General features: G+C 44.7%; 1 non-coding gene across 1 annotated transcript; it reads right to left on the bottom strand.

Moving 5' to 3' along the window:
• Positions 1-23,530: 23,530 nt before the first annotated feature.
• Positions 23,531-23,668, bottom strand: LOC119920160. The gene has a single exon (XR_005447924.1). It is a non-coding gene; the product is annotated as a small nucleolar RNA SNORA7 (small nucleolar RNA).
• Between the last annotated feature and the right edge of the window lie 279 nt (positions 23,669-23,947).

Here is a 23,947-nt window from a genome sequence, read left to right as displayed (position 1 = left end):
ACTGGAGGGAAGAAAGTGGAGCTTGGATTTGAACCCTTCAATAATAATAATAATAATGGCATTTATTAAGCGCTTACTATGTGCAAAGCACTGTTCTAAGCGCTGGGGAGTTACAAGGTGATCAGGTTGTCCCACGGGGGGCTCACAGTCTTAATCCCCGTTTTCCAGATGAGGTAACTGAGACCCAGAGAAGTTAAGTGACTGGCCCAAAGTCACACAGCTGACAATTGGCGGAGTCGGGATTTGAACCCGTGACCTCTGACTCCAAAGCCCGGGCTCTTTCCACTGAGCCACGCTGCTTCTCTAAACACTTGATGTCAACCCCACCTTCAGCTCCGCAGCACATATACACATCTATAATCTATTTTAATGCCTGTCTACTCCTCTAGACTGTGAGCTCCTTTCATTCAATCGTATTTATTGAGCGCTTACTGCGTGCAGAGCATGTACTAAGCTCCTTGTGGGAAGGGAATGTGTCTACCAATTCTGTTGTACTCTAGAAGGCAGGACAGAATAGAGGCTTTTTGATGGGGCAGAGGAAAACGGTCCGTTTCCAAAGGGGCAGCGTGCCCAATTTCGCCATTTCCACTCCTGGGATGGCCACCACCCCGTCCCAGGCCTTAGCCACTTCCCGACTGAGCTACTGAATCAGCCTTCTCACTGGTCTTCTTGGCTCCTACTTCTTCCCTGGGCTTGGGAACTACAGAATAAGAAAGGGAATATGTCTATCAACTCTGTTGTTTTGTACTTTCCCCGCCTCTAGACTCTAAACTTGCTGTGGGCAGGGAATGTGTCTGTTTATTGTTGTTTTGTACTCCGCCAAGCACTTAGCACAGTGCTCTGCACACAGTAAGCGCTCAATAAATACGATTGAATGAATGAATGCTATAATTGGAGTGTTTGGGGAGATCTGTGTAGGAGGGTTGGGTCAATGTGGTCTCCACTGGTGACAGAGAGCTCTCCTGATTCCCGGGACAATCCCAAAGGAATATGTTAGTACGAGCCCTGCAAACCATCTTGATGGTTTCGATTTAATCACCGACGCTGCAGTACGTTTTTATTATTTCTCAGCGTATAATACGCGCAAGCCAATACCTCCGCCTGCTTTTCCTTCACTGCCCTCACCTGCAGACGGGGGTCCCGAGTTTTACGTCACACCTCCCCGGACCAGGCTATCCGTGGATCTTTGAAATGCTTAATCACGTATGGTGCTTTATATCATCCCCGGGAAGGGAATGACTCACCTAGCTTTTATTGGAAAGCCCTGACAGTCCTATTTAGTTTTCTGCTTAGGGGTCTCGGTCCCAGGGAAAATCGTAATGAGGTAAGTTCAGGGACCGAACCATTCCTCGCTTCTGAAGTATCGATTTCACAGACCTAGACCAGTTGCAAGATGTAACATTTGCTCATCACACGCAGTAAAGCAACAACCATTAAAGCATCGATCTTATAAAACTTCAAAATCTCTATCAGATACAAATGGAGGGTAGAGTTGCAGGCTATTTTAATATTGTTATTGCTGAGCAAAGTGACAAAATCCTTATACATGAGTCATTATGCGAATGGATTAGATGTGAGCTAAAACCTAAAAGAGCTGTTTCATTATTGGGCCAGTTATAACATCGAATGTAACAATAATAAAATGTAGTTTAAATCATAGTACTTAGTATCATTATATATTCCATTTTGTTCATTATTTTGCACATTTACGTATGAAGTATTACACTAAGTAGCTCATTAATCCAAATAAAATGCAGTCTGAAACATGCTGCTGTAGTTACGAAGCAGAAAAAACTGGAAACATTAAATGAAACTGGAAAAGAATCAGTCCCCAAGGAATTGCGAGTGCCACACGTGTTTTCATAAAGAAATCAATGTTTTGAGATGGAAAGGAACGTCACAGTTTACAGCACAATGGTCCCAGAGCTCTGAGGAGTTGTGGGGGCCTCATCACAACAAAAGGGTTGTGTATATGTTTGTACATATTTATTACTCTATTTATTTATTTATTTTACTTGTACATATCTATTCTATTTCTTTTATTTTGTTAGTATGTTTGGTTTTGTTCTCCGTCTCCCCCTTTTAGACTGTGAACCCACTGTTGGGTAGGGACTGTTTCTATATGTTGCCAACTTGTACTTCCCAAGCGCTTAGTACAGTGCTCTGCACACAGTAAGCACTCAATAAATACGATTGATTGATTGATTGATTGATTGAATTCAAGGGTTGAGCTCCTCAGTTCTATGCCAGGGAGTGAACAGGTGCAGAGAGACTGAAGGGACCAACCCCCTCCCTCTAGATGGGAAGTTCCCGGAGGCCAGGAATCGCATCTACCAGCTCGTATTGTATCCTCCTCTCCCAAATGCTTAGTACTGTACCCTGCACACGATAAGCACTCAATACATAGGTACCACTGACTGACTGATGGATTGATCTTTACCTTGGCACTTCATTCATTCAATGGTATCTATTGAGCGCTTACTGGGTGCAGAGCACTGTATTAAGAGCTTGGAAAATACAATTCACCAATAAAGAGAGACAATCCCTGCCCACACCGGGCTTACAGTCTAGAAGGGGGGAGACAGACATCAAAACAAGTAAACAGGCACCACTTCAAATCCTGAGCATGGGGAGCAGGGTTGGGGGATGGGCCTCGGATGATTTCCGAGACCAAAGACCCTCTGGGGTCCTGATAAAAAATAAAATAAATGGTATTTGTTAAGCACGTACCATGTGCCAAGCACTGTTCTAAGAGCTGGGGTAGATACAAGTTAATCAGTTTGGACTAAGTCCCTGTCACACAAGGGGCTCACACTCTTAAAGCCCATTTTCCAGATGAGGTAACTGAGGCACAGAGAAGTGAAGTGGGCTCAGCATCAGAGAGCCAGAATAATCACCTCCCACCCAACTTCAGGGAGCCCAGGAAAAGAACTGGCTCAGAGGCTGTGAGTGGCCCAAGTTTAATCCTTGGCATTTGGAAAACTTGGTAAACATTTAAGCTCATCTGTTTAGGGGAAGATGTCTCCCTCATTCTGCCTCCAGCATGGCCCCTGAATGGGATTATCACACCTACTTCCAAATCCTCCAGACCACGGCTCTCCCCTTTTTTAAAGCTTCCTGAAACTCCATCTCCTCCAGGAAGCCTTCCCTTATTTTTTTCCCAATACTCCATGCTTAGCAATCATTTATTTTTTCCTATCCTCTGCACGCCTCTGTAGAGACAACCGAGCCTTCAGTTGTTTGTTCAGTGATTTCATAACAACAAGGCTGGTATTTGTGAAGTGCTTACTACATGCCAAGCACTGTACTGATCGCTGTTATAGAGAAAAGATCACCAGGTTGGTTACAGTCCTGATATGTGTGTACTACTTCTTTTTTGTTAATGGCATTTGTTAAGCGCTTATTATATGCCAGCTTGTACTTCCCAAGTGCTTAGTACAGTGCTCTGCACACAGTAAGCGCTCAATAAATATGATTGAATGAATGCCAGGCACCGTTCTAAGCGCTGGGGTAGATACAGAGTAATCAGGTTGGATACAGTCCAAGTCACACATGGGGCTCACAGTCATAATCCTATCCATAATCCATTATCTTCTAGACTGTGAGCCTGCTGTTGGGTAGGGACCGTCTCTATATGTTGCCAACTTATACTTCCCAATCGCTTAGTACAGTGCTTTGCACACAATAAGCGCTCAATAAATACGATTGAATAAATGAATGAATGAATAATTCCCATTTTATAGATGAGGTAACTGAGGCCCAGAGAAGTGAAATAACTTGCCCAAAGCCACACAGCGGACAAGTATTTGGTGGTACTAGAACCCAGCTCCTTCTAACTTCCAGACTCGTGCTCTATCATCAGGGAATGCTGCTTTTCCTGCTTTTTCCTTATTCTTTCTCCTGCTCCTACCATTCACATGTAGTTTCAGTCTGCCTGTCCCCTCCAATAATCAATCAATCAATCAATCAATCGTATTTATTGAGCACTTACTATGTGCAGAGCACTGTACTAAGCGCTTGGGAAGTACAAATTGGCATCACAATAAACCAAGAACTCCTCAAGGGCAGAAAAAATACCGCTACTGTCCTCTCCCAAGCACTTTGTACAACGCTTCACACTCTGCAGGAGCTTAATAAACACCACTGATGGATGAATTGATCGACTCACCTACATCAGAAATCTGGAAGAGGCCTGCTCCAAGGACTTAGTACAGTGCTCTGCACACAATAAGGGCTCAATAAATACGACTGACTGAATGAATTTAAATCGGCACATCATCTTTCCTTTCCTCCCCTCGTCGCTTTTCGTGTTCATTCATTCATTCATTCAGTCGTATTTACTGAGCGCTTACTGTGTGCAGAGCACTGTACTAAGCGCTTGGGAAGCACAAGTCGGCAACATATAGAGACGGTCCCTACCCAACAACGGGCTCACAGTCTAGAAGGGGGAGACAGACAACGAAACAAAACGTGGACAGGTGTCATCAGAATAAATAGAAATAAAGCTAGATACCCGTCATTAAAAAAATAAAATAAATAGAATAGTAAATAAAATAATGGGTGTTCCTCACCCATCCTTGCACTCTTTCTTCAGGAGTTGTAATCACGCAATTTGACATGTTCCCTGCTTACATTTCTTTCCCTCACAGAAACTCACTGGAGGAAAGGCGGCATAGGAGGCTCCGGAATGAAAAGCCCAAGGTGCTTGGGGAGAATATATCACCTCATCTTCAAGGGTTTCTCCTTAGACTGTGTTGCCAAGATGGCTGGAATTAGTCTTATCATTTCATCCAAAGGCACCTCAAAACGGGAAAGGGTCAAGCCACCTGTGGAGGAATACAAAGGAAGTATTAGAGTGAGCCAGGACTAGAAAGTAATCCTGAGCTGGACTCTTGGATAAGAGAGTTTTCCCCCTAAGCCACCGGTCTGGTCTTTCTTCAGTTCAACAGGCAGCTGAGGTGGAGAAGGGTTTGGGTATTAAAACAAAATAGCGCCGAACAAATATTGACCTCTTCTGGATTACAGACCAAACTCTAAAATTCCCAAGTGCCTCTGTCCCCTTTAGTGCCATTTAAATTTACTTTACAGCCCAGACCAGGAAACAATATTTAAATGCTTTGCAACCTTATCCAGAGGAAGTCAATATTTAACCACAAATCCTCTGTTTACCCAGGTTAGGGTGATCTCTTTTTTAAAGCAAGGGAAGTCATGTGAATTTCTCCCATCGTCCCAATGACGAAAAAGGCCAATCTGTCTTTATGAGCGATTTAATTTTCAGCTGCGGGAAATCGAGGCCCGAAAGATTTACTGGATCGTGCTATCACTAGAGGTCACTCTTAGAATTTTGAAGACTTCAGACCTGCTGCTTGCTTTTTCCCTGCGTCTGATTTAATTTTCGGCTGCAGTCCGTGAAATGTTCAAGGGATGATACTTGAAGTGCCCGCGCAGCCCTGTCCGGTGACAGGACGAAGTCTGGGGAATGGTGGTTAAGACTTGCATTTATGAGAGCATTTAAAAGGATCCGTTTATTTGCCGAAAAAACAGAATGCACTCGGCTAGCGGCAGTTCTCCCTAAACCTAGCAGAGCTGAGCTCTCTCCAGGAGCACAGACCATCTTCCTGCAGTGAAACAGGGGCTTGAAACAACAAAATCATCTGGGTATCTCTGTAGGATTCTTACTCTCCAACAGGCTGCAGATGACCAGAAAGCAGAAAGTGACACAAGAAATACAAAACTCTCCTCCACTGGCCTGTGATCCCTCTTCCTTTCTCATTTCCCAGCCTTCAGAACAGGGATGGTATTTAAGGAGAAAGGGAAGGGAGGGTGGGGTTAAGTGATCGAAAGGACGCAGGACTCTGGGTAAAGTGACGTGCACCTGTGGGTTCTTTTGGCCCAATCCTCAATTTTATATTTCTGACTTGGGTAATTGGACTGTAATTGGACTGGGGAGCTGATGTTTTCGGAGACAGAGCCAATGATAAAAGGCACATGAGGTGGATAAGGAGGCAATCAATCAATCAATCCTATTGATTTTTAGACTTTTATTTTTTTTAGACTTTTTTTAGACTTTTTTTAGACTTTTATTTTTATTGATCTTATTTTTTAGACTTTTAAACTGTGAGCCCACTGTTGGGTAGGGACTGTCTCTATATGTTGCCAATTTGTACTTCCCAAGCACTTAGTACAGTGCTCTGCACACAGTAAGCGCTCAATAAATACGATTGATGGTGATTTATTGAGCGCTTACTGCGTGCAGAGGCAAGAAATGGCGAAAGAGATACAGAGGGAGACTGCGAAAGGTACAATCATAGTAATAATCATTTATTTATTTATATTACTGCCTGTCTCCCCCTCTAGACTGTATGCTCACTGTGGGCAGGGAATGTGTCTAAGCAGCGTGGCTCAGTGGAAAGAGCCCGGGCTTTGGAGTCCGAGGTCAGGGGTTCAAATCCCGGCTCTGCCAATTGCCAGCTGTGTGACTTTGGGCAAGTCACTTCACTTCTCTATGCCTCAGTTCCCTCATCTGTAAAATGGGGATGAAGACTGTGAGCCCCCCGTGGGACAACCTGATCACCTTGTAACCTCCCCAGCGCTTAGAACAGTGCTTTGCACACAGTAAGCGCTTAATAAATGCTATCATTATTATTTTTCTATCGTTATATTGTACTCTCCCAAGCGTTTAGTACGGTGCTCTGCACACAGTAAGCGTTCAATAAATACGACTGACTGACTGACTAAAAAGAATACTTAGACAAAAGCGCTCAGCATATATCGTTAATTGGTTGATTTCAGAAGGCCTGAAGAGGCTCTTCTGGAGATCGGTACCATTATTTTACAAGCTTAGAGTGGGGATCTTTCTCTTGTCACCCAGATTGGCTGGAAATCATGGGGTGGGCACACCCCATGGTTTGAGAAGCAGCGTGGCTCAGTGGAAAGAGCACGGGCTTGGCAGTCGGAGGCCATGGGTTCTAATCCCGCCTCCTCCACTTGTCAGCTGTGTGATTGGGGGCAAGTCATTCACCTTCTCTGTGCCTCAGTTACCGCATCTGTAAAATGGGGATTAAGACTGTGAGCCCCACGTGGGACAATATGATCACCTTGTATGCCCCACAGTGCTTAGAACAGTGCTTTGCACATAGTAAGCACTTAACAAATGCCACCATTATTATTATTATTATTATTATTGTATGCCCCACAGCGCTTAGAACAGTGCTTCGCACAGAGTAAGCGCTTAACAAATACCATCATTATCATTACTATTATATGATGGCCAAACTCTGCCTTAGGTTTTCCATAGCTTTCTTGATATGGCTCCTTCCATCCCAGTCTCCTTTTACAATCAAGGGCTCACAAAAGCCCCTTCAAGCCACCTGGACAAGGTCTTGCGTTCGACAAGACCTCTTGGGTATTCATTCATTCATTCAATCGCATTTATTGAGCGCTTACTGTGTGCACAGCACTGCACTAAGCGCTTGGGAAGTACAAATCGGCAACATAACTCCCATGGTAGTTCTGACCGAGTCCGATGCCACGCACACGCGTGTCTCTTTCGGCACCACGGCATGCCGAATACAAACGGACTCACCTGAACACGAGTTAACCCCCACCCCCTAACAGTGTCCTGGGCCAAACATGGGCTGCAAACACGTGTTTTGGCCGAATTAGGTGTACATCACTCTACCTAGCTATTCCCTTTGCAGGTCTTGGGAAACACTGTTGACTGCCTATTTCCCTTGTTGACTTAAGTAGGAAAAAAATCCCATACCCAAATTTTTCGATCCTGCTTACAATTCTTGCCCTCTTCTTCTGCCAAGTCCAGGCCATCAGGGACCTCAAAAATCCATGGAAAGTTTCCAAAATCTTTACCTGTAGCTACAGTCTACCCCATCTCTCAGCAATGGTGGGAGGCTTCTCTGTTGAGTGCCTGCGAAACACTGCACACAAAAGTCCAACCTGCAAGCCGACTGTCAATAAGAAAGCTTCCCTCTCCAAGCTACTTGAGGGTTTCAGGGCTTCCTAAGTAAAGCCAAACCTCCAAACCCCTGAAAACCTTGAGATAATTAATTTTTGTTCCCCAGTGGTTAAAAAAAGAATCCAAGCAGGCAATTTTGAACCCAATATTTCTTTTGCCACGGCAGAGAGGAGCTTCTGAGCACAAATACATACTGGTAATGAAATGAATAAATATCAAACCCATCATAAAGACTTTTCTCAGTGAACCCAATGAAAGAAGAAAATAGAGGAGAGAAATCCATTAAAGAGAAGAAAAGTAGGGCAATTTTCAGAAGAAAACACAAATGTTTACTTTTTGAATAAAAGACCTGTGATTGCTAACCGAAAAATCTCTCATCCAGAGACTATTTGAGGTTTATACTCAGGCGTTCTTTTAAAAAGGCCTTTCCAGTTTTATTGATTTAGAATACTACTCCGTGTACAACAGGCTGAATAAAATTTCCAGCTGATTATAATTTTAAGTAACTGAATAGCGAGGCAGCTCACTGACGATTCACAGCCTTCAAATTAAAAGTTTATAAATTCAAACTTGCATTAAAAAATGACCCCTTATGACCCTTGGGAAAATGTTAATTTGAAACAAGAATGGTCACGAGCTCTTTATTGGACAGATGTGTGTTCTGCTTCTGCTATTTTCCACCCATTGCTTAGTATAGTGCCTCACACTCAGTAAACCCATTCTTCCTCCTGTTGAGAACGTCCTCCCTCGACTTCCCAAACGGCACCTGAGAAATTCCCCAGACTTTCTGGCCTGTCACTGATGTGGTAGCGTGGCTCAGTGAAAAGAGCATGGGCTTTGGAGTCAGAGGTCATGGGTTCAAATCCCGGCTCCGCCACTTGTCAGCTAGGTGACTTTGGGCAAGTCACTTCACTTCTCTGTGCCTCAGTTCCCTCATCTGGAAAATGGGGATTAAAACTGTGAGCCCCCCGTGGGACAACCTGATCACCTTGTAACCTCCCCAGCGCTTAGAACAGTGCTTTGCACATAGTAAGCGCTTAACAAATGCCATTATTATTATTATTATTATTATTATTACCTCTGGACAACAACTATTTTTTTTTTTACATCTGGATCCTCTAGAATTTAATGTCTGCCTTCCCCGCTAGATTATAAGCTCCTTGTGGGTAAGGATCATGACTTCTGGCTCTACTGTATTGTGCTCTCCCAAGTGCTTAGTATTGTGCTAAGTGTTCAGTGATCGCTCAATCAATACCATCGATTGATTGCTTGATCGATTGATTAATTCCATTTTAGAAATAACATCAGTGGGCACTGTTTTAGCTGTTCTTTGCGGGCGGTGAAAAGAAGGAAGAAATTCTTAACTAACATGGTCCTTTGGGAAAATACACTAGAGTTAGTTCATACAATCCCTGCCCTCAAGAAATTTAGAGGCTACTATGTGCCCAGCTCTGTAGTAACTGCTTGGAGAGGAGAAGAGAGAAGGTATATATACCTATATATATATGTATATATGTTTGTACATATTTATTACTCTATTTATTTATTTATTTTATTTGTACATATCTATTCTATTTATTTTATTTTGTTAGTATGTTTAGTTTTGTTCTCTGTCTCCCCCTTTTAGACTGTGAGCCCACTGTTGGGTAGGGACTGTCTCTATATGTTGCCAACTTGTACTTCCCAAGCACTTAGTACAGTGCTCTGCACATAGTAAGCGCTCAATAAATACGATTGATGATGATGAAGAGAGTTGGTAGGAACAATCTCTGCCCTCAGTGAGCTTACAATTCTGCGCCTGCGGAACAGAGGTAACAAGAGGAGTTCTCTGTGGGAAGATTTCCCACCAAATGCACTTGTTTTTCAGGGCAAGCTGCCTATTGGCTGCGATCAGTCCCCGAACCATTCCTTTCAGATAAAACATTGATCTTCCGCATGCATCATCGTGACAGGGCCGACATCAGCCACCATCTGATCTGAACAAGATTCTCATTGTAATTAAACCTCAGAATCTGCCCGCCAGTCTCCCACCCTAGTAAGCTGCAGAATGTGCGAGAAATCCACAAATCACCCGTGAGGTCATTTTTATTAGTAGCTTCGGCTTACTTAGGAGAGTCTCATCAATCAGTGACTGTGAATCTGAGTCAGCTCAGCCCGCGTCCCTGAGCTGACTTGCACTGCCAGCAGACAGAGTACTTGGGCCAGACCGGAAAGTGGAAAGTCGAACAGCCGCATTATAGAAGGAAGAGCGAGAAACTTGGATTCTTTTTCTTTTTCCCCTTGGAGGAGTGTGACTTCGTTTTCCAGGCTCTGAATGTCAAGAGTGGGAACGTAGTTTGCTTTGCTCCAACCGGATTTCCTGGATTGGATCAGACTCCAGTAGAAAAAAAAATGGAGTCCAATCCCTTCCATATCTCCCAAAGTGAATATATGAGGCAGAAGGAGATGCGCAGCTGACTGGGGATGTGAAAGAAGTGGAGCATGAGGGCGAGATTGTAGTGAATGTGGACGAAAACCCAGATTCAGATCAGATCTTCATCAATGGTAGTGATTGAAGCAGCGTGGCTCAGTGGAAAGAGCCTGGGCTTTGGAGTCAGAGGTCATGCGTTCAAATCCTGGGTCCGCCAATTGTCAGCTGTGTGGCTTTGGGCAAATCACTTAACTTCTCTGTGCCTCAGTTACCTCAACTGTAAAATGAGGATCAATACTGTGAGCCCCCCGTGGGACAACCTGATCACGTTGTAACCTCCCCAGCGCTTAAAACAGTGCTTTGCACATAGTAAGCGCTTAATAAATGCCATCATTATTATTATTACTCTGTGCAGAACACTGTGCTAAGCACTTGGGAGAGTACAATGCAACAGAGTGGGTAGATGAATTCCTGGTTCACAACGAGTTTACAATCTAGAAGGACGCGGGGAGGGGAGGAGGAGGAAGAGGAGGTGGAGAAAAGAGCGATGATCCTTGGACAAGCTTTCTGCCGAGATCCAAAGGGATTGCTGATTAAATTTCAGGCTTCTCGAAGGCAGGGATTGTGTCCATTAACTCTATTTTCCTCCCCGCAGCTCTTAGTACAGTGCTCCACACACAGTAGGCATTCAGTCAATACCACCAATCGATGAAGGAAGGCAGCGAGGATGTGGTGACGTTCAGAGGACTGGGATTTACAGGTAATTCCTAAAGAAGAAACTCCCCAAAGGCCAAAGGGAGGGAGACGAGAGGGGGGAAAACAAGTACGTGTGAAGTTTCTACAGATGGAATTTCTTACATTTTATGAGGGGAATCCAGACCCTGACTCGTGGAATGAGAAGAAGCTGAGAGCCTCACAGCCAACCAAGCTCTTCTGTTTTGAAACGGTTGAGATTTTCTTGGTCTCTTTCTTTCTTTTGGGCTCAAGAAACAACAAACAACTAGACTGTTTACATGCTAAAGCCCCTTTTATGAACTCATTTGTCTCAGAGTTTTGACTCTTTCCTTTTCTGACTTTTGTTTGCGCTTTGCACCCTTGTTTGCCTTATTATCTCTCAGCCTTAAGGTTTTCCATCAAATGCTCATGACACTGAAAACAAGCCCGAATGTGTTTTCACAGTGGTTGTCTCCCCTGCCCAAAACACTCTTTCTCCCTTGGATTTTTGATTTGAGGCAGAGTTCTTACAAAGCTACCTAGAAACTACTTTGCTTGGGAGGTAAATTAGAGTGTGATGAATGTGTCTATCTTCCGCTGTGAGGAAAGTAGTGCCAAAGCTGCCGCGAATTTGATCTCTGTTTCTGAGAACTGCGGAACATCAATTGGAGTTACTTCAAAGGGGATCCCCACTGTTAATAACCATGAAGGGTGCAGATTCTTTGAGGGGAAAACACGCCAGCTCTAATCCGCCATCCCGGTTACCAAAGAGGCAGGCAGAGGGGTAATGAGTTCTGGCTAGTTCCCTGTTCCGAATGGACTCTTCGGGGCCGGCCTGGAGCCCGACAGAAGTGAACACGCGGGACTGACTGAAAAGCGGAGGGGTAACCATTGGGGATAAGGAGAGGGCTGTGGTTCTCTGCTGATAATTCACCGCTCCGAGAGTTCCCGCGGGTCACTGTTTCGTATGAATATGCAGACCATGCTAATCGGTGCCTCTGAGAGATATCGGCAGGTGCGCTACGGTCCCGAGCCCTTCCGCTGGTCAGCTTGGTCTCTAGATGATGGGATAAGAAATGGCTTCGAGACCCAAGGTCATCCAATGTTCCTCCCTCTTTCCCCCGGGGCCACCATGTTTTATCAGCCTTAAGCACTTGATCTTCATTAGGTCCCAGAGTATAATTAGCCTCCGGCATGGTTTGCCTGTCTTTTCGGGACCTGTTGGCTTAGGGAGCTAGGGAATATTTCATCTCTAATCCATTCCTAATGCCCTTTTCACCTGCAGGATAATGGGATCTTGGGAGCTGTATTTTCTTTGCAGATAATAATGGGAGATAAAAGCAAAGATGATCAAGACAGAAAGCCGACTGTATAGGACTTTGTACATATCTATCCTATTTATTTTATTTTGTTAGTATGTTTGGTTTTGTTCTCTTTCTCCCCCTTTTAGACTGTGAGCCCACTGTTGGGTAGGGACTGTCTCTATATGTTGCCAATTTGTACTTCCCAAGCGCTTAGTACAGTGCTCTGCACATAGTAAGCGCTCAATAAATATGATTGATGATGATGATGATGACTTTAGCCTCTAGACAACAGGCTGGTCCACTTTCCAGTCCAAAGAGAGCCATTCCCCGGAACCGGCAAAGAAACGGCTTTACTGCTGGTCTTTTCTCGGACATAAAGAGCTTCGGCTCCTGGCCGAATTCAAATATTTCAATATTTATTGCTCCGCTTTATCCAGCTTTCTCCATCAAAGGTATTTATTGAGTGCTTACTGTGTGCAGAGCACCGTACTAAGCTCTCGGGAGAGGAAAAGACAATAGAGTTAGTAGACACATTCCCTGCCCATAATAAACCTACATTCCAGAGGGGGAGACAGACATTAATAGAAATTAATAAACGGTGGGGTTTCCAAATGGGATTTTCGAGCTTTCACAGCACTATTTTTTAAAAATACCATGAGAATTATAATATTCATTATTATACACCTAATGTTAATGAACTTCCTTGTTATAAATCGCAAGACAAAAAATGTTGTCTACTGTCATCCCTCCTGTTATTTTTCTTGATTTGGGGTGACTTCAATTTTCAACATGAGTCCACATTTACAGCATCTGATTTCCTCATACCTTAAGTCACTTGCGCAGTTGGTGATGAGGGTGAATACGGAGTCATTCATTCATTCATTCAATCGTATTTATTGAGCGCTTACCGTGTGCAGAGCACCGTACTAAGCGCTTGGGAAGTACAAGTCGGCAACATATAGAGACGGTCCCTACCCAACAACGGGCTCACAGTCTAGAAGGGGGAGACAGGCCACAAAACAAAACATGTGGACAGGTGTCAAGTCATCAGAATAAATAGAAATAAAGCTGGATGCACATCATAAAGAAAATAAATAGAATAGTAAATACGTAGAAGTAAAATAAATAGAGTTGCGCCAGGAATGAAGGGGGAGCCTTGATGAGGGAAGATTTCGATCCCGGGACTGGTGGTTTGCACCGCATCACCTGCACTCTCTGGTTCCCGCCCGTCGTGTGCCTGCCAGAGCCCGGAAAGGTAAAAACTGCAAACGAGGAAATACACCCCCGGCAAATCTCAGTCCTTTGCTCCTCTAGACGGTAAGCTCATTGTGGGCAGGAAATGTGCCTACCAACTCTGTTATATTGTTTTATTCTACTCTCCCAAGCGCTCAGTACAGTGCTCTGCACACAGAAAGTGCTCAATAAAGACCATTGATTGATTGATTGATAATGAGCTATTTCAATCATTCATTCATCCACTCAATCGCATTTTTGAGCGCTTACTGTGTGCAAAGCACTGTACTAAGCACTTGGGAGAGTACAACAATAAACAGACACATTCCCTACCCACAACGAGCTGACAGTCTAGAGTCTATTGCAGTGTACAGTCTATTTGGTAACAGGGGTCTGCTCTCCCTGACCAGGTTAGCCCCCAAGGCCGAACTTTCTCCCCCACTCCCACCAACCCAGATTGCTCACGAGAGTTTGAATAGCAAAGGAAGAAATCTAGCACAAATAGACTTCGCAGATGGACCCATTTCACCACCCTATATCCTCCCCAACTAGCGCTTCAGCACTTTCAGGCCACCAAAGCACTTTATTACCCACATGCATCCCTGGAGCACTCATGTAATTAGCTTTATACTCTGCTGCTCCCTCTTATTTGTACTTTATTTTAATGCCTGTCTCCCCTTCTAGACGGTAAGCTCTGTGATAGCTGGGATCATGCCTTCTAACTCTATTGCACCTTTCCAAGTGCTTATTACAGTGCTCTGCACACAGCAAGCGCTCATTAAATACTACTGATTGATTGATTGATTGATTGATTGAGAATCTGGAAGCCAAACTGAGAAGCTCCCGAAAGACTGCTTCCAAACGACTCAGAGAGGGTGAGACTGAAACCTGGGACTCCCTGAGAGAAGAGGGGAGAAGATCAGATGAACCTAAACCCTGGGAGCCCGACAGGGAAGGACGAAGGGTCCTGAGAAGAAAAGCATTAGATTCTGGGAAAGGTGGTCTGATGTGGAATTGTTTTCATTGTTTCCGAATTAAGAAACCATTCCACTTTATTGATATCTCAGGTCTTGGTGTCTACTTGACGGTCCTGGGAAGCTGTGGGTGCAGAAAGGAGTTATTTTCCTGGGAGCTTCCTGCCGCCAGGCCAGGGAAGGGAGGTAGGCTAGTTTTCAATGACCCTTACATCTTCCGGGAGACACCTGGCCTTCTGTTATAGGCTGGTGGCAGGGATACGGGAGAAGGGATTTGAGGAGCCCTGAACAGTAAGGATGCCCAACAGAAGCAGCATTGGCCTAATGGATAGAGCACGGGCCCGAGTCAGAAGGTCCTGGGTTCTAATCCCAGCTCTGCCACTTGTCTGCTGTGTGACCTTGGGCAAGTCACTTCACTTCTCTGGGCCTCAGTTCCCTCATCTGGAAGACGTGGCTGTCAGCCCCCTGTGGGACAGGGACTGTGACCATCCCGATTATCTTCGATCTACCCCAGTGCTTAGAACAGTGCCTGGCGCAAAGTACGCGCTCAACAAATATCACAATAATCATAATTATTATTTTTACACACTAGAAGAATGGAAGAATGGGAAGGCTTTAGGATCCAGTGCTTCCCAAGCGCTTAGTACAGTGCTCTGCACATAGTAAGCGCTCAATAAATACGATTGATGATGATGATCCAGTGGCAACTGACCAGGGCCCAGGGAGGTTCCTAAACTGACTCCAAGATCCCTTTCAATCAGTCGTATTTATTGAGTGCTCAATGTGTGCAGAGCACTGTACTAGGTGCTTGGGACAGGACAATATAACAATATAACAGAGTTGGTAGACTTGTTCCCTGACTATTTATTTATTTATTTTACTTGTACATATCTATTCTATTTATTTTATTTTGTTAGTATGTTTGGTTTTGTCTCCCCCTTTTAGACTGTGAGCCCACTGTTGGGTAGGAACTGTCTCTATATGTTGCCAATTTGTAGTTCCCAAGCGCTTAGTACAGTGCTCTGCACACAGTAAGCGCTCAATAAATACGATTGATGATGATGATGATGACCGCAATGAGCTTGCAGCCCAAAGGACAAGATTTTGGGCTGAGAAACCCCAGTAATGTCACAGTGGGTGATTGTTCTGGTGTGTTGATTTGGACATGTCCATCCTCAATCAATCAATAGAATTTATTGAGCGCTTACTGTGTGCAGGGCACTGTACTAAGCACTTGGGAGAGTACAACACAACAATATGACAGACACATTCCCTGCCCACAACGAGCTTACAGTCTAGAGGGAGCTTACCTCCCTAAACATCAGCTGTTTGGACATCACTGATTCGCAATAGTCTGAATTGAAATGCACCGATGAAATGTTGAAATCATTCTGCTGGGCTTTAAAATACACACTTGGCATTAATACATTCATGATGGATTTGACACCCTGTGATTGATGTCGAAGTTCAGAATACTATTTGGAGGTTCTCGCTCACCAGAGTATGCTGAATTATCTGATTGGCTTTTAGTGCTGCAGCATCCTGGAGTCGCACGGGCTACAGATTTTTCTCATTAAATGTCAACCTTGTGATCCTGTCATACAGAGTGATTGATATGAGTTTTCTGTTATAAAAGTCACGGAAATTCAGCAAAGCAGTTTGGCATCACATCCATTCTTTGTGGATACACTTGTCCTTCCCAGCCTGAATCCATGTAATATCCCCACACATATAGAAAGTCTTTTTTTTTTTTGGTATTTGTTAAGCACTTACTACGTGCCAGGCACTGTATTAAGCGCTAGGGTAGACACAAGCTGGTCAGGACATAGCCCCTGCTCCACATGGGGGGGGGGGTCACGGTCTTCATCCCCATTTTACAGATGAGGTGACTGAGGTACAGAAAAGCAAGTGACTTGCCAAAGGTCACTCAACAGACAAGTGGCAGAGCCAGGATTAAAACCAGGTAAGGTCCTTCGGACTTCGTTCGTTCTTCAATTGTATTTATTGAGCGCTTACTGTGTGCAAAGCACTGTACTAAGCGTTTGGGAAGTACAAGTTGGCTACATCTAGAGACAGTCCCTACCCAACAGCGGGCTCACAGTCTAGAGGGGGGAAACAGACAACAAAACAAAACATATTAATAAAATAAATAGAATAAACATGTACAAATAAAATAAATAAATACCGGACTTCCGGGACCGTCTCTATATGTTGCCAACTTGTACTTCCCAAGCGCTTAGCACAGTGCTCTGCACACAGTAAGCGTGCAATAAATACGATTGAATGAATCTATCTAGAACTGCCGCTGATTGTGAAATTCACCTTTGGAGGCATGTGCAATCCATGAAATGGGTGCTAATTTTGCAGGAAAACAGATTAGGAAAAAGGCTTAGTCTGATGTTAGTCTTAGTCTTAGTCCTCCTCCAGGAGGCCTTCCCAGACTGAGCCCCTTCCTTCCTCTCCCCCTCGTCCCCCTCTCCATCCCCCCCATCTTACCTCCTTCCCTTCCCCACAGCACCTGTATAGATATATATATGTTTGTACATATTTATTACTCTATTTGTTTATTTATTTATTTTACTTGTACATATCTATTCTATTTATTTTATTTTGTTGGTATGTTTGTCTCCCCCTTTTAGACTGTGAGCCCACTGTTGGGTAGGGACTGTCTCTATATGTTGCCAACTTGTACTTCCCAAGCGCGTAGTACAGTGCTCTGCACACAGTAAGCGCTCAATAAATACGATTGATTGATTGATTGATTGATTAATTGATGTTCTCTTCCTCAGATGAAATGATCTAGGTAGTGTGCTCCATGGAAGCGTTGGTTTTTTTCTGCTGGATTACTATGTGAAACTGGAATTTGGCGAGACCCTGGGTCTTAGCTGTTTCTGCAACTGACTGCAATAGAAGGAAAAGGGATCTCGGGAAATTAGCTTCTAGTCAGATTATTTTGCCAAGAAGACAGAAATAGTGAAACTAGAAAGCATTACCTGCTCTGGAGGGCAATTCAACCTGAAAGTTTCCCTCCCCATTCCCTCCGAGTTATTGATAATGAGGGGCTAATGGATGATGTGCACTTAGCTTTAATTCTATTTCTTCTGACGTCTTGACACCTGTCCACGTGTTTTGTTTTGTTGCCTGTCTCCCCCTTCTAGACTGTGAGCCCGCTGTTGGGTAGGGACCGTCTCTAGATGTTGCCGACTTGTACTTCCCAAGCGCTTAGTACAGTGCTCTGCACACAGTAAGCGCTCAATAAATACGACTGAATGAATGAATAAGGAGGGAGAGATGAGGGTTAAGAGATCTTATGTCTTCTTTGGTAAAGGATTTCTGTGCACAGTGACAGGATCTTCCCCCCTGCCCGCCACGGGAGTGAGAACTAATTGAGTGAGCCCACTGTTGGGTAGGGACTGTCTCTATATGTTGCCAACTTGTACTTCCCAAGCGCTTAGTACAGTGCTCTGCACACAGTAAGCGCTCAATAAATACGATTGATTGATTGATTGATTGAGTGGCTTGATTTTCTGACTCTTCTGACACTTTCTTCAAAGGAGATGTCACCCTCATATGGAGAGGGGAACTCCATTGTCCCTGCAGGATATTTGGTTTTCCTCCTGTGCCAATTATTCAGTTAACCACTTACGCAAACATGACGAAGACTTTCAGCAGTTGTACTTCCCAAGCGCTTAGTACAGTGCTCTGCACATAGTAAGAGCTCAATAAATACGATTGATTGATTGATTGATTCTGCACAGAGCAGGGTCCCAGTTCTATGCTCTGTCCAGAGCAATGCCCAATAAATACTGTTGGTAATGATCGAAGGTATTTATTGAGCGCTGACTGTGTGCACATCACTGAAATAAGGACTTGGGGGAACACAATACAATACAGTTAGTAGACATGATCCCTGCCCTCAAGGTTCTTCAATCTAGTGGGGGAAATAGACACTAAAATAAATTACAGATAGGGGAAGCAAGAGAACAGAAGTAATAATAATAAAAGTAATAATAATTATGGTCTTTGTTAAGCACTTATTATGTGCCAAGCACTGTTCTAAGGGCTGGGGTAGATACAAAGTAAACAGGTTGTCTCATGTGGGGCTCACAGTTTTAATCCCCATTTTACAGATGAGGTAACTGAAGCACAGGGAAGTGAAGTGGCTTGCCCAAGGTCACACAGCACACAGGTGGTGTTCTTTTAGACTGTGAGCCCATTGTTGGGTAGGGACTGTCTCTATATGTTGCCAACTTGTACTTCCCAAGCGCTTAGTACCGTGCTATGCACACAGTAAGTGCTCAATAAATACAATTGACGGATTGATTGGTGAGTGAAACCAGGATTAGAACCCACAGCCAAGGCCATGCTCTTTCCTCTAAGCCACGCTGCTTTTCCCATTCCTCCCTTGTTTGACATTTCTATCTACCCCAGTGCAGGGGTGAGGGTGGAGCAAGTATCAAAGTGGTTATGGTATAGAAACCAAGCGCATAGTTGATGCAGAAGGAAGGGAAAGTAGGGTGGGAAAATGAAATAGTCAGGGAAGACTTCCTGGAGGAGAAGTGCTTTGAGTAAGGCTTTGAATAGGAGGAGAGTGGGGAATCTGTCTTATGGGAACCAAGCTGGAGGGAGAGCATTCATTCAGTCAGTCAGTCAATCGTATTTATTGAGCGCTTACTGTGTGCAGAACACTGTATTAAGCGCCTGGGAAGTCCAAGTCGGTAACATATAGAGACGGTCCCTACCCAACAACGGGCTCACAGTCTGGAAGGGGGAGACAGACAAGAAGACAAAACATGTAGACAGGTGTCAAAACCTGGGAGAAGCAGCGTGGCTCAGTGGAAAGAGCCCGGGCTTGGGAGTCAGAGGTCATGGGTTCAAATCCCGGCTCTGCCAACTGTCAGCTGTGTGACTTTGGGCAAGTCATTTAACTTCTCTGTGCCTCAGTTATGTCACCTGTAAAATGGGGATTAAGACTGTGAGCCCCCTGTGGGACACCCTGATCACCTTGTAACCTCCCCAGCACTTAGAACAGTGCTCTCCATATAGTAAGTGCCTAACAAATACCATCATTATTATTATTATTATTATTATCAAAACTATCAGAATAAATAGAATTATAGCTATAATATAATATATAGAAACATGAGCAAGGGGTTAACAGTTTGAGATGAGATCGGGGCTGTGTGACTTTGGGCAAGTCACTTAACTTCTCTGTGCCTCAGTTACCTCATCTGTAAAATGGGGATTAAGACTGTGAGCCCCACGTGGGACAACCTGATTACGTTGTATCTACCCTAGTGCTTAGAACAGTGCTTGGCACGTAGTAAGCACTTAACAAATACCATCGTTATTATTATTATTATTATTATTGAATAGGTTGCCATTAGAAGAAACAAAGTGTGCGGGCTGGGTTGTAATAGGAGAGGAGGGAGCTTAGGTAGGAGGGAGAGAGCTGATTGAGTGCTCTGATGCCCACGGTGAGGAATTTCTGTTTGATGCGGAGATGGACGGACAACCACTGGAGTTTTCAGGAGTGGGGAGATTTTTGCAGAACAATTTTTCAGAACAATGATCCGAGTGGCAGAGTGATGTATGAACTGGAGAGGGGAGAGACGCAAGGCGGGCAGGTCAACAAAGAGCCTGCTACAATGTCCTAAGTGCTTGGGAAGCTAAAAACAGAGATGTGACATGTTCCCTGCTTCCAGGTTTTTACAGTGGAATACGGGTGTAACTTGCAGAGAACGTTTTTTTAAAAACTCATCAGTTGTCTTCAGATTTGGCTTTGCTCCTCAGCATGACCTTCAAGGCTCAGATTTATCCAGTCCCATAGGTTTGATTTTGATCACTCATTAGAGCCCCTGCATTAGACCAATAATAAAAACAAGGGTGGTATTTTCTAAGCGCTTCCTGTAAGTCAAACACTGTTCTAAGCGCTGATAATTAGGTCAGACAGAATCCCCGTCCCACATGGGGCTCCCAGTTCAGGAAGGAAGGAGAACAGGGACTGAATCCCCATAAAACAGTTGAGGAAACAGAAGGACAGAGAAGTTAAGTGACTTGCCCAAGGTCCCAAAGCAGTCAACTGGCAGAGCTAGGATTAGATCCCAAGTCCTCTGACTCCCAGAGTCGCTCCAATTCCAATTCCTTAGCTCACTCACTCGCTATGCCAGAGTGCTTCTCCTCGATTCTGTAAAATGCTAAAGCATGACAATAGTTTCTGAACAATACGACTGGGTTGGCCAGCTAAAAGAGTTCAGTAAACATTACTTTGAATCAGTCTGGTCTGCTGTGGGTAGGAGAGATTTTCAGCCAAAACAGTTAATTAGCAAACAGAAAGCCAACCTGGGCATGCGTCCCATCTGTGTACGTGTCTTGAGACAGCGAGGGGATTGAGTGAGTTTTGCTTGACTAATAGCTGTCACTTCTCTATAGACCATGTGGAACGGTGAATAACATTTCTGCCATCGTCAGTCATCCATGGAGAAACGAAGAAATGAAATGACACCTGTGAATTAAAACCATCAACCTACAACTAAAACCATCACCCCATCTCCCTCCTACCATTCCTCTCCAAACCCCTTGAGCGAGCTGCGTAACTCCCGCTGTCTCCACTTCATCTCATCCATTTCTCTCATTGACCCCCTCCAATCTGGCTTTCCCTCCTTCACTCCATAGAAACTCCTCTCAAAAAGGTCACCTATGATCTCCTTCTTGCCAAATCCAACAGCTTCTACTCCAGCCTAATCCTCCTCGACCTTTCAGCTGTTTTGACACTGTCCAGCTTCTCCTGGAAAGATTATTCAACCTTGGATTCACTGTCCTCTCCTTGTCCTCCTTTCTCTCTGGCCGTTCATTGTCGGTCCCTTTCATGGGTTCCGCCTCTGTCTCCCACCCCGTAACTGTGGAAATCCCTCAGTTTTCAGTTCTGGGTCCCCTCTATTCTCCATCTACACCCACTCTCTTGGAGAACCCATTTGCTCCCATGGCTTCAACTATAACCTCTATGTGGATCATTCCCAAATCTACTTCTCCAGCCCTGATTTCTGGAGTCTCGCCTTTCCTTCTTCCCTTCAAGACGTCTCCATCTTTCACATTCAACCCACATATCCAATCCGTCACCAAATTCTGTCGGTCCCACCTTCAGAACATCGCTAAAATCCATCCTTTCCTCTAAACCCAAACTGCTACCATGTTAATACAATCACTCGTCCTATCCCACCTAGATTACTGCGTCAGCCTCCTTTCTGACCTCCCAACCTCCTGTCTCTCCTCACTTCAGTCCATACTTCACACTGCTGCCAGGATCATCCTTCTGTGAAAACATTCAGGACATGTCACCGCCCCCCGCCCCCCGCCCCCCCCCATCTTCAAAAATCATCAGTTATTGTTTATCCGCCTCTTTTAGACTGTGAGCCCACTGTTGGGTAGGGACTGTCTCTATATGTTGCCAATTTGTACTTCCCAAGCGCTTAGTACAGTGCTCTGCACATAGTAAGCGCTCAATAAATACGATTGATGATGATCCGCCTCTGTAGCAAAAAAAAAAACTCCTCGCCATTGGCTTTAAAGCACTCCATCACCTTGCCCCCTCCTAACTCATCTCGCTTCTCTCCTTCTACTATCCAGCTGGCATATTTGGCTCCTCTGGAGAAGCAACGTGGCTCAGTGGAAAGAGCCCGGGCTTTGGAGTCAGAGGTCATGGGTTCAAATCCTGACTCCGCCAATTGTCAGCTGGGTGACTTTGGGCAAGTCACTTGACTTCTCTGTGCCTTAGTTACCTCATCTGTAAAATGGGGATTAAGACTGTGAGCCCCCCTTGGAACAACCTGATCACCTTGTAACCTCCCCAGTGCTTAGAACAGTGCTTTGCACATAGTAAGCACTTAATAAATGCCATTATTATTATTAACTTTCTAATTGTGCCTCGATCTCGCCTGTCTCACCACCGACCCCTGGCCCTCATCCTGCCTCTGGCCTGGGATGTCCCCACTCCTTAACTTCTACATACAATTACTCTCCCCACCCCTTCAAAGCTTTATTGAAGGTACTCCTCCAAGAGGCCTTCCCGGATTAAGCCCAACTTTTCCTCATCTCCCACTCCCTTCTGCATCGCCCTGACTTGCTCCCTTTGCTCTTCTCACCCCTTCCCAGCCCCACGGCACTTAAGTATATATCTGTAATTTTATTTATTTGTATTGACGTCTGTCTCCCACCTCCCTGCCCCCAGACTATGAGCTCATTATGGACAGGGATTGTCACTGTTCATTGCTGTATTGTTCTTTCCCAAGTGCTTGGTACAGTGCTCTTGCACACAGTAAGCACTTACTAAATATGAATGAATGAATCTATCTCACCACCTACCTCTCTCCCACATCCTGCCTCTGGCTTGGAACACCGTCCCTCTTCATATCCGACAATCACTCTCCCCTCTCCACTTTCAAAACCTTATTAAAAGCATATCTTTTCCAAGAGGCCTTTCCTAAGGCCTCATTTCCTCTTCTCCCACTCCCTTCTGTGCTGGCCTCTGCGCTTGGATATGCACCTTCAATCATTCCTCCCTCAGCCCCATAGCAGTTACGCCTTGTGTATAAAACTATAACTCTATTTTGATGCTATTGACGCCTACCTGTTTTGTTTTGTTGTCTGTCTCCCCCTTCTAGACTGTGAGCACGTTGTTGGGTAGGGATTGTCTATCTGTTACCGAATTGTACTTTCCAAGCGCTTAGTCCAGTGCTCTGCACACGGTAAGCGCTCAATAAATACGATTGAGTGAATGAATGAATGGACGAACTATGCTGCCGAGTCGTCTCCAACCCACAGCGACGCCATGGACACGTCACTTGCAGAACGCCCCACCTCCATCTGCAATTGTTCTGGTAAGGGATCCATAGAGTTTTCTTGGTAAAAATTGGACTTGTATTTGACTTGTAGCATATTGCCTTCCACTCGTTAGCCACTGGCCAAGCTAGGAATGGAATGGGTAGGCCTCTGCTTGACTCTCCCTCCCGTAGTCGAGACTGATGGAGTACTGTACACCCTCCAGGTGCAAACCTGAGAGGGGTAGCACCTATGTACATAGCCATAATTTATTTATTCATATTAATGTCCATCGCCCCGCCCGACTATAATCTCATTATAGGCAGGGAATGTGTCTACCAACTCTGTTATACTGTACTCTCCCAAGTGCCTAGTACAGGGCTCTTCACACAGTTAACACTCAATATATATGACCGATTGATGGATTAAGTGATTGATTGATCAACCTACAGCCAGAGTTCTTGAGTGGAAACTTGTGATGATGGGCTTCAAGGCTCTCTGCTTCCACTCTTCGTCCCTAGAA

This window comes from Tachyglossus aculeatus, chromosome X1 (genome assembly GCF_015852505.1).
Source record: "Tachyglossus aculeatus isolate mTacAcu1 chromosome X1, mTacAcu1.pri, whole genome shotgun sequence".
Taxonomy (NCBI): Eukaryota; Metazoa; Chordata; class Mammalia; order Monotremata; family Tachyglossidae; genus Tachyglossus; species Tachyglossus aculeatus.
The sequence above is the reverse complement of the archived record's forward strand: the minus strand, read 5'-3'. Positions and strand labels throughout refer to the sequence as shown.